We start from the raw sequence: 12,002 nt of genomic DNA, 5'->3' as shown, positions 1-12,002 counted from the left end.
ATAAGGTGAATTAGACAATTCCCATGGTTTGTTCCTTTGAATGGCCATAATTTCTTGCTTCATTGCTTTTTACCATTCTTTCTTTATAACAGCTTCTTCAAAACTGATTGGATCAACAACAATAAAAGCATAGGAACAAGATTCATATAATTCTTTCAGAGATCTTAACTTTGATGCTGGTGTTTCTGTATAATTATTGCTTGCAATGCTTGGAGAATTATTTGAAGTATTATTCAGTGTATTCCCATCATTATCTAAAATTTTTGCTTGATCATCATTATTTGTCATAACAATTTCATTTGAATTTGGTATAGACACTTGGTCATATGCCATTTCAATTGAAATCTTCTCCTGTTTTTCTGCTTCAATATTCCAATTCCACTTTGCTCCCTCATTGAATATAACAATTCTACTTATTATAACTCTCCCATTCACAAGATTATATTATTTATATTACTTTGATTCATTTGAATACCCAATGAAGATGCATTTCACTGATTTATGATCTAATTTTTGTCGATTTTGAGAATAAATCATTGAATTTGCTATGCAATCAAAACATTTCAAATAACTCACAGTAGGTTTCATAACTTTCCAAGCTTCAAAAAGGAGTTATATCTTTCATAGCGTTTGTTGGCAAAACATTCAGTAAATTCATCTTTGTTACTACTGCTTCTACCCAAAAAAACAATAAGGAAGATCTATTTCTTTTAATAAACTTCGAGCCATCTCAACCACTGTCCAGTTGTCCTCTCTGCAACACCGTTTTGCTCGGGTGAGTAACTTGCAATTATTGTGTATGTATTCCATTTTCTACACAATAAGTCTTGAATTCTTCAGAGAGAAATTAGCCTCCTCTATCTTACTGCAAGACCTTGATACATCTTCCTGACCCTTTCTCAACAGCTTGAATCTCTTGAATTGTTCAAAGACTTGGGACTTATATTTAATGAAATATACCCAACTCATTTGGGTATAATAATCTATAAATAAAAAAAATAATACTTATTACGTCCAAGAGAAGCCGTTTGCATGGGACCACACAAGTTTGCATGAATTAATTCAAGTTGTGATGAAGCTTATCAACTTGAACTCCTTGGAAATGTCTTCTGGTTTTTTTCCCATAAATACATTAATCAAAAACTTCATGTTGATCATTTTGAGGAAGACCATGCACCATTTTCTTTTTGCCTTAAGTGTTGTAATGTAGAGGTACTCATTTCCTTTGTGACCAGGCCAAAATTTTAAATTTGTGTAATATCAAGTTGAAAAAGTTTGTTTGCAGCCATATGAACTTTAACCACCAATTTCCTACTTTCTGCATCTTTGATGTAGCAGGCTTCATTTGAGAATTAAACTGTATATCCACTGAGTATTAGTTGACCAACACTCAATAGATTATATGCTAGATTAGAAACATAATGAACTTTATGCAGTAGCTTGACTTTCACTTCTAATGCAGTTATAGCTACAATACCTTCTCTACTCATTAGCATTTCTTTATCAACTCCTAATTTCACTTTCTGTCTTTTAGTTTCATCCAATTCCCTAAAGAGTTCTCTTCTTGTCATATGATTAGAGCATCCACTGTCTATTAACCATGCTCTATCTTCTTTCCTAACTTCTTCACAGTGTACCATAAATAGATTTGAATCTTCATTCCCTTTTATGTTTTCAACCACATTCATTGCTTTATCTTTATGCCAACAATCAGCTTTTACATGCCAAAATTTCCTGAAATGATAACATTGTAAGTTACCTTTGAAATTTCTTTGATCAGTGAACTGTCTTTATTCAGTATACCATCCTCTTTCTCTTCCATGGTTTCTAACTTTGAATGAACCTCTTCCTTGGCCTCTTCCATGCTTTTCATTTTGTTTTGGATTAGATATTGCTTGAAACATCTTCTCCTTTGCCTTTTCTGTATCTTTATTCAACCTCACTTTATGAGCTTGAAGTGATCCATTGAGTTCATCAAGAGTGAGATCCTTGGACTCTTCAATTTCTACAACAACATGATCCTTAGAATCTGTAACCCCTTAGAAACTATAGTTCGATCAGTAATAGGATCTCCAAATGCCTGCATTTGATTAATGATTGTCATCATCCTGGGAATGAACTCGAGCACTGCCTCATTATGTTTCATACTTATTGTATCGAGTTCCTACAGTAATGTCTGCAATTTGACTAAAATCACCATTTAAGATCCTTGGAATTCCTTCAACAAGGTTGCCCATGCTTGCTTGGAAAGAGTTGTTGCTGCAATCCTTGAAAAAATGGTTTCATGGACTGTTTGTTGTATGAAAAATAGAGCTTTCAAATTTTTTTTTTCCTTTCAACCTTGCTTGATCTTCATTTGGTTCTTGATAACCATGCTCCACTGAATCCCATAACTCTTAGGATTTAAACAATATGCAGAAAAAATTCTAACAATTTTCTCCATTTTATTACAAATTTAGTAAAGATTTAGTTTGTGCTACAGATTGAACATGGAAGACGCACTTCAAGTACTATCCAAGTTTGTAACCATTTGAAATCTATAAAGAAAGTAAGTGAATTACCAACCTCCAAAAACTATGAACTATAAATATTTAACTACTAAGAGAAACGTTAAAATTGGGTTTCAACAAAATATACTCAATTATTATTATTATTTTATCTGGTTTGTAAATAAAAATCTATTCTAACTAAAAAAATATTTTTTTATTAACACAATTCGAAAAGATATCATAAATTTAATTTTTTTTTTACCTCATAGATTAGATAATAAAAAATTTTAAGGGGCCATTAGATATTTTTTATTATAAAAAATAACAAAAAAAGTAGTTGCAAAAAAAGAATATTAAAGGGTTTAAAAAACTAATTTCATAAAAATATTACTTTGAAATTCATTGCATTGCATAATATACATACACAAATCTAAAAATCATTTTTATTTAGATAATTAGATAAATGAAGATTCTATACCAATTTTTGTGATGATTCCGAATCTCAAAATGTTATTAAAAAATAAAGTTACTTTGATTTTGATTCACATGATATAAGTGCATTAATAGACAAATCAAATGCCCCTTCCTCACAATCTCAAAGTCTCGGTGTGGAGCATAGGTTATATTAATTAAATCTTCTCATTATCATCCTCTTTCTCGTGAGATCACGACCTTGACCTAAACTGCTACCCTATTCCTTGCAACTGTCTTCTGAGTCTTGTGCCCATAGGAACAAGGGTGTTGTTGAACAAGTGAAGGTCTCATGAGAAAGATGGAGGATGAGGCCACGTTATAGAACCAAGAGAAAAGGGATGGAGGCTGCCATGCTTCGACACTGGGTCAAGAGAGGGGCTTTCTCTTCTAGCAAACTTTGGTTAGGATGGCCTCTCTGGAACTAGGGGGCTGAAACCCCACTAGCCCCTGGTTCCGTCCCTGGTTCTGGTTAAAGTTTTGGTTAGCAAATTCATGAGAGTAACTCATTTCTCCACAACCCTAGTGAATAATCACCTTATGGTCATCGAGGTCGGTGGTGTTGAAGTTAGAGGAGCGGCGGATAAGGCCATGGACCTCGTAGCCCTTGCTAAGGTGGAGCTTGGTGAGGTATTAACTATCTTGGCCGATGATGTTGATAATCAAGGTGACCTTTGGCAGAGGAGAGATTAATGGCAGGATCACTAAGATGGAGTTAGAGATTGCTTGGCGGTTAGGTGAAGACTGCTTAACATGCCAATATTTGGAGGAATGATTCACCATTGCAAGATCTTTAGTAGTATAACTTGGAATAGGGATGTGAATTAATGAATTGAGAAGGGCGAAGATGGTGATGTTGGTGTGTAGTCAAGGTGACATGGTGGGTTTTGAATGATGTGGCACATTTTGGGTGATGTGGATAAGCCAAACTGACTTAATGCAATGTCATGGGGATGCTGACTCAGGCTTTCAGGTGGCTATGTAATTAAATGGGAGTCGGAATCCCACAAGTGATTGCCAGTGAAACCAAATTAAACTTAGATGGTCTCTTTGATTCAAATTGAAGTTCGGTGACCAAAGTGAATATAGACGTAGTTAAAAACCTCCTAAAAAATTTACACAGATCCAGTACCTTCTCAAGAACAAGGTGACTACACATATATGCACAGAAGGAGGGTCTGATAAGTATCCGAAAGAGATGATTATTCAAACTAAGAAATAAATGGGATTACTTAAGAAGGAACTTCTATATATATACTTATGAATGAGTATTTTTATAATAGAATATATATATATATATATATATGTATATATGTGAGTTTACATACATACTGTTCGTGCATGGATATATGTAAGTATCTATGTACATAAATATGTATGTACATATGTAGCATATATACTATTTATACATGCCTATATGTATTTATCAAAGTCTCCCGACATACATCTCTAATTGTAATGATATTTTACTGACAGAGAGTTTATTCAAGAAGAAATATATATTTTTATTTTTTATTCTACACTATGCCCAATTTAACCTCCAAGGCCATGCAACCAAAAAAAAAAAATCAATTTCAAGTTTTGAACAGGAAAATCATCCAAGAAAAGTATATTCATAGGGTTATATCTCATAAACTACACATGTATAAAATCTATAATTTTGCAGCCATGTATTAACGAAATCAACAACATTCTTATTTTGTTCTTCTCAAATTCTGCCACTAAGATGACTAAAATTGAATAAGATTTTTGCTCTTTCATTATCATTAAAACCTTGAAATTTCTCATCCTTACAACTCCTGAGTAAAACATGCAATAATTCATGTATTAAACACCCTTTCAATGACTATATCAAAGAGTTCATGAATCCTTCATTCTCTTGTCAATATAAGCAATGAAATCCAAACTATACACCATCTCCAAAAGTTCCAAAACATCATCAAACAATAGGGAAACAAAAAGGATCCATGAAAGCCTGGAAACTCTGCATGAACCTTATCCACTGCCTATGAAGGATCATGTTGAATGCTTAAATAGTTATGGCATGTAGATTAAAAACATCTACAATGGTAACAACTGATTCCTGTTATATTTCTACAAACAGTTCAATGGCATTACAATGAGATAGAACCATACAGCATGTTGGTTTTCAAAACCTATATCTTTACATGCATCAACATTAACAAAAATATGCAATTCGGGGAATCATTAAATTGATACTAAATATAACTTAGAGTCTTACAACGATAAGCATAGATGAAGACACTAGAGATTTGAAGCTCGCAATCAATATCAAGATACTCATCTAGAATGTCACACACCGAACCTGACTCGCCGGGCTTGGTGTGTCGACAAACAACCGCACACCTATAGTGCAGAACACAGTAGGCCTGCAAGGCCTAAAAACTAGTCTTACAACCAAAAATATAAACTTCAAAATGACAACCTCAAACACAAGTTGAATATAATAGGGTTCAAAAGAAAGAGACTTTCTAAAACAAAATTCACATAGTAACACATACAAAATTATAACTCATTTAAATAGGGAACGCAAGCTCTTGTTAGCCCGCTTAAATGGTCACCGAACTATTTGCTCCTGATATAAAAAAAAAATAAAAACCAGATTATGAGCTTGATAACCCAATAAGTAACCCACTAAAATATAATGATCATGAGAAATTTCAAAAATTCAAAAACATAAACAAATCATATCCGATAGTACAAATATTTATCCAAAATATAGCTCATAAAACCAAAGTGGTTCAACAAAATATAATTTAATAACAAACAATAATATATGTCTCCAAATCACTATGATCGAAACAAAATATCAGAGATCATTAATTTAAACTCAGTGACCTGAGTTAGATTTTCAGAGCTCATTTGTTTACTCTCAGTGACCCAAATCAGATTGTCAAAGGCCGTTATTCTCCGCCGACAGAACAATGTGAAACTATAGTTTCTTAATAGAGTTACATGTTGACATGGTCAGTGTTTAACCTGCAATTACAAGGTTAGTGCATAGTTAATTGGAGACTAAATGTACTTAAGTCAAAATAACTTTATGTCTGAAAACCAAGCAAAATATCATTAATTCATATAGGTCAAAATTTGCAGAATAATTTGCCAAGCAAAAATATCAACATATTCATTATCCCTTTTCTAATAGAAAAATAATCCAATTATATTCAAAACAATTGTCAAACTTAATAGTTCAAAAATTGACAAATATAATCAAGATTTCAAAAGTTAACAAAGTCAGTCAAGATGATGGAGTTTATGTTTCAGTGAAAGAAAACAATTCAAAAATTTAATAAATATTTAATAACAGAACCTGAATAAAAGGCCAACAAACGATATAGTATTATATAAGCAAACTTTGAAAAAACAAAGAATTTATATAAGTAAATGAATAAATTCATAATTATCGGTAATTGGAAATTATATATATATATATATATATATATATATATATATATATACATATATACATTTATATATGGTGTTACTTACCAAATTAACGCCCAAAAACTCCGAATCCCAAATCGAACAAATTTTTTGAGAATACCATATATTTGAGAGTAATTTCCAAGGATATCAAAACCTCGTTAACACAAGCAAGAAAATTAAAAGGAGTGCTAAGATAATATAACTTCTAAAGCTTGTAACAACATCAGAAAGTCATGCATAACACGGGATTTCTAGACACCTAACTAGGGTGATCAATTCTCCCTATTTGAACAATCAAACATTCTGTACATTAACAAAGGAAACTCACCAGAATAAAAAATATATGTAAAAAGATTAACAAATGCATGATTCAAGTAGGACTCGTACCATTGAGAATTGAATCTAGAATAACTTTGTGTATACTTTTCCAAATCACAAAATTGAAGATTTTAGAAATGTAGACACCTAAGACTATAACATAGCCAGAATTCATATTGTTTAGTGCATAACTCAATTGATAGCATTCATTTGAATTTCCAGCTATTTTTGTAGACTTGTAATTCAGATATATTCCTTTTCAAACATGTATATATCTCATCCTAAAACTCCAAAATCAATCATATTTTATTGACAATCTAATCACTTAATAAAGAACAACTTTTTTATTTTTCACCTTACCCAATTCAATCTTCATGACAATCAAAAATATCCATCAATCTTCTTGTTCTGCACTAACATACCATCTGAGATAGTTTACTAATATAATTATATCACATAAACTACATGTGTATAAAATTTAAAATTTTGCAAGTATTAAGCTAACATCAAACTCTACAAGTTTTTTATTTTGTTCTCCTCCAAATTCTACCTCTAAGATCCCTTAAATTGAAGAGATTTTTCTGCTAATTCAAAATCATGAATCTAAAATTTATCAAATGAAATCAATTAATAATTTCTCTGACCTAACAACATAAAAGATTTTTAAGACATAATAGGAATTTCACCAGAGGTTAGGAGACCAATAAACAAGGCATCAAAAATATAAGATTTGGGAGGGGTAACAATGGAAAAAGGCAAGATTTCATAGTTCACAAGCAATTCAATTTTACAGAAAAGTTTCCTAGCTCTAATAATGATCAGGATGTGAACACAACATATCCCCAAAATGCATAGAAGATCTATTATCAAAACAAAAGGCTAAAGAGAATAAAAAATGATAAACATGATCTGAAAATTATGTTTCAACTCCAACAAATGATGATAATCTGACAAGACCTAATAGCTATAATTGAGAATTTAAAATTTCAGAATAACTCATATTACAAAAGGAAGAAGATAACATAATGCAAATCTGGTTTAAGGTTTAAATATTCTATGATCACCTATCTACAATAGCGCTCGCTAGACAAAATCCCTACAAAGGGTTCCGAATCTTAGTATCATCTCCACTAGGCAATCCAACAACGAGAAAGGGAGACATGTTCTTTCATTTCCTATTAAGTTGAATTTGGATAGACATGGAAGAAATGCAACCATGCACATGAATTCATGACGGAATAAGATGGGATCGAGTAATTCATTTGTTTAGATGGTGGTTTAAAAATTAAAGAAAAAAAGGTATAAAACAATAAGTTAATATTATAATGTGTGGTCCCAACCAAAGTCAAACTTTCAACCTTTGCTTTCTCACCTTCTTTCCTTTGTAGCCGGTGAAGACTAGCACCTCTCTCCTTTTTCCTTGTGTAGACTTAGGTGAGATTTCTGTGAAAAGTTTCTTGGTGTGCATGAGAGCTAGGAAAAGCTTCAAGGGAGAATTGTCAGCTTAATTACTGTAGCCAATCAGATAAGGCCCCTTGTTTTATATTTCTTGCAAGTGAGGTTGCAAGTTTGCGGACTTGATTTTGTGGTTGTTGATTAGCTTGTGGTTTTAGTTTAACACATGATTACTTCTTCCTTATCCTGATGTGGAATGCTTAATGTTGTATATGTAGCGTGGATGGGTTTGTCAAGTTGTGTAACTATTTGTTTTTGGTCTTGCACTTAAGATGATTTGGCAGGCCCCGAACTTGGTCTAACGAGCTTGGCACACTGACAAATGGCTGTATACCCACAAGGCCGAAACCAAGTGAGCATGTAAGGCCTTAGAACCTGTCTCAAAATAGTAGATACATCTAATAGAAGAACCAATTTAAAGCAAAACTACCACATCTGGACATAAGAAAAAGTCAAACTAATAAGGTTCACAAAAAGCAACAAAATACAATGCTAGTGCTTAGGTCTACTAGAAGATAGAACATTATTAACTTGAAAGAAAGGTAGACGATGCTACGCTCAACGGTCCTCGCTAAGCTATCTGTCAATAGACCCTACACCTGATTTGGAAAATTTGATGAAACACATTTATGAGCTCAGAAGTCCAGTAAGATATCACTAAAATATTGGGATCATGACAATTTCAAAAAATTCAGAATTTAAGTTCAAATAATACAACATAACAAAAAATTTATTAAAATACAAACCACATGAAATAATTGAACAAAATACAAATTTGGTTAGATAATCAAGAATATACGTCTTCCAATACACTATTGCCAAAATAAAATATCATAGTTCATTTATTTAAACTCAATGACCCGAGTCAAAGGTTCAAAATTCATTTGTTTAACCTCGATGACCTGATCTAGATTGTCAGAGACCGTTATTCTTCACAGCAAGAACGGTGGGAACTATAGTTTCTTGACAAAGATACAGGTCGACACGATCAGTGTTTAACCCCCAATGACAGAGTTAATGCATAGTTAATTGGAGACTAGACGTATTTATGTCAAATTAATTTTGATATCCAAGAGTTAATCAGAATATCCGAATTTTAAAATAGAGGTTTTCCAAATAATCAGATAAAAAAATCCCAACAATCGCATAATCCCATTTTATATATTAAAATAATCTAGTTATTTTCAATCAAACTTACACAATAATTAAACACCTAAATATTGTAGAAAAATGCAAATAACTTGGAATTCAAAAGAAATAATCAGCAAATTCAGTAAAACATAATATACATAAATTTAATAAATAATTAAATTATTAAATAATTCAGGAAAATATATAATTGTCAGAATTTTGTTTTCTTTGATAATTCAGGATAAACATATGATTAACCAGAATAAACAAAAGAATTATCAAATAAATCAAAAATTATTAACTTTTGAATTAATTATGAAAATAAAATAATACTCAGAAATGAATCAATAGATAATTTTAAAAATAATGTTAATTAAAAAAACAATAATTTACTAATAAAATAACCAAGTAACCAAATAATAAATGAAATAATTTAACTTAAAATTTAGCAAGTGTCAAGAATTCATACATATATTAATATTGTAATTTACTTACCTGCACTAACGTATAGAAATTCCAAACCTAAACAAGTCCAGCCTCTGTGGTATGTCTTGCTATAATCAAAAAAATAAAATTCTATTAGCCTCAGTGTGCCCTGGCTAATATAGCACAAAGAGTAATAACTTTTGCAAACAATTCTATTGGAAGGAGATACTCACTACAAGAAAACATGGGCATTAGAGACGGAATTTTTCCAACGGAATTTTTCCGTTGGTGAAAGTCAATATCTACCAACGGATTTTGTGACGGAATTCGAACGAAAAAGATTTTATAATTTAAAACATATTAGTGACGGAAATTCATATTATCACCAACGGAATATTCCGTTGGTGATAGTTTCTGTTGGAAATTCCGTTGGAAAAACATAGAGATGAAATTTTAGGGTATTACCAACCAAATTTGATAGTATCACCAACGGAATTCAATACAATCACCAACGGAATTTTGTAGTATCACCAAGGGAATTCTATACTATTACTAACAGAATTTTATATTATCACCAACAGAATTCTCTACCACCACCAACGGAATTTTATAGTATCACCAACGGAATGTTATAGTATCACCAACGGAATTCTATACTATTACTACTGCAATTTTTGTATTATCACCAACGGAATTCTCTACCATCACCAACGGAATTTTATAGTATCACCAACGGTATTTTGTGTTATTACCAACGAAATTTTGTATTATCACCAACCGAATTTTTAACACGCACACTACTGTGACATTCTCGTATAACTCATACTGCCAATATTGTATGCATCCAATTAACCTCCTTTAATCTCCAATCTTACCTGGAAAAAGATAACACCAAACTATTGTTTTTAGAGTTATAAAAACACTCTAAATATACTATTTTGTCCTAAAAAAACACTCATTTCAAAAATTAAGTGATTTTTTTATAAAAAGAAATAAATCCAAACGTGTTTTAATTATATTCACACTGTTATTCCTTCTTTACAGAACCAAGAAAGGAAACAGGTTATTTTTTAGATAAGTATTTATAAATAAATGAAAAGAAAGATATATGCACAATGATGAGTAAAACAATTGGTGCCTACCACACAGGATTTAAAAGCTACAAATTTTTCTATAACTTGTCTGTACTCATCCTCTCGGGATTTGTTACCTGAGCTTGCTGCGGCAACTACATTAAGTTGCGCAAGGGGTCTGTTTCCAGTTACCTATCTGGGCATCCCGATCTCGGGAAGAAGGCCTAGAAGACAATATTGGGAAGAGCTCGTTACAAAGGTCAGAAGACGACTTGCTTCGTGGAAAGTGCAACATCTTTTGTTAGGCGGCCGTCTTACTTTGGTCAATTTGGTCCTTTCGGCGATCCCCACGTATTGGATTTCACTATTTAGGCTCCCTTGTTGGGTCTTAAAGAAGATTAATCGGATTCGTAGTGATTTTCTGTGGTAGGGACCGGACATTGAACATCAAAAATGTAGATTAGTTGCTTGGAAAAATCTTTGTCGCCCCCGTGACCTCGGGGAATGGGGTATATTAGATCTTTATAGTTTTAATCAAGCTTTACTTGGTAAATGGTGGTGGAAATTCATGACAAACGCATCTTGGGGTGGTGCGAAAGTGATCCAATTTAACTATGGTTTGAATTGCTGGAACATGTTCCCTAGGCAACCTGGTAGGGTGTCCTTCTTTTGGAAAAGAGTGATGAGCTGTCTCCCTGCTCTTAGAGGAGGGGTTGTGCAAGGTGTCATTTCAGGGACAAAGACTTTTTTGGAAAGATCGATGGGTCAATGGTTGCACTCCGATGTCCATCTGGCCTGCTGAATTCAGCAGGACACGTGCTCCAAATGGTACTTTAAGTGAGTTGGCGGGGCTCCTTAATCAGGCCCCCTTCTCTGCTAATCCTGATATTTAGGCAGTCAGGGCCCATCTTTGTCGGCCCAGTAGTCGCTCGGGGGTAGGAAATGGTGGCGATTTTCACGAAATGGAAAATTTACAGTTAAATCTTTCTATATTTTTCTGATGGATGGGGGTTTGCGGTGTACAGTCGCTCGATTTTTTTGGCGTAACCTTTGTCCTAAAAAAAATTTTCCGTGTTCAATTGGCTTGCATGGCAAGACAGGATCCTTAGCCTGGATAACTTGATAAAACATAGATGTAATAACCTTCCAACTGCTACCTGCGTTTTGTGTCATGCTGAGTTGGAGTCGA

This window comes from Dioscorea cayenensis, unplaced genomic scaffold, assembly GCF_009730915.1.
Source record: "Dioscorea cayenensis subsp. rotundata cultivar TDr96_F1 unplaced genomic scaffold, TDr96_F1_v2_PseudoChromosome.rev07_lg8_w22 25.fasta BLBR01000375.1, whole genome shotgun sequence".
NCBI classification, from domain to species: Eukaryota; Viridiplantae; Streptophyta; class Magnoliopsida; order Dioscoreales; family Dioscoreaceae; genus Dioscorea; species Dioscorea cayenensis.
This window is presented reverse-complemented; position numbering follows the sequence as displayed.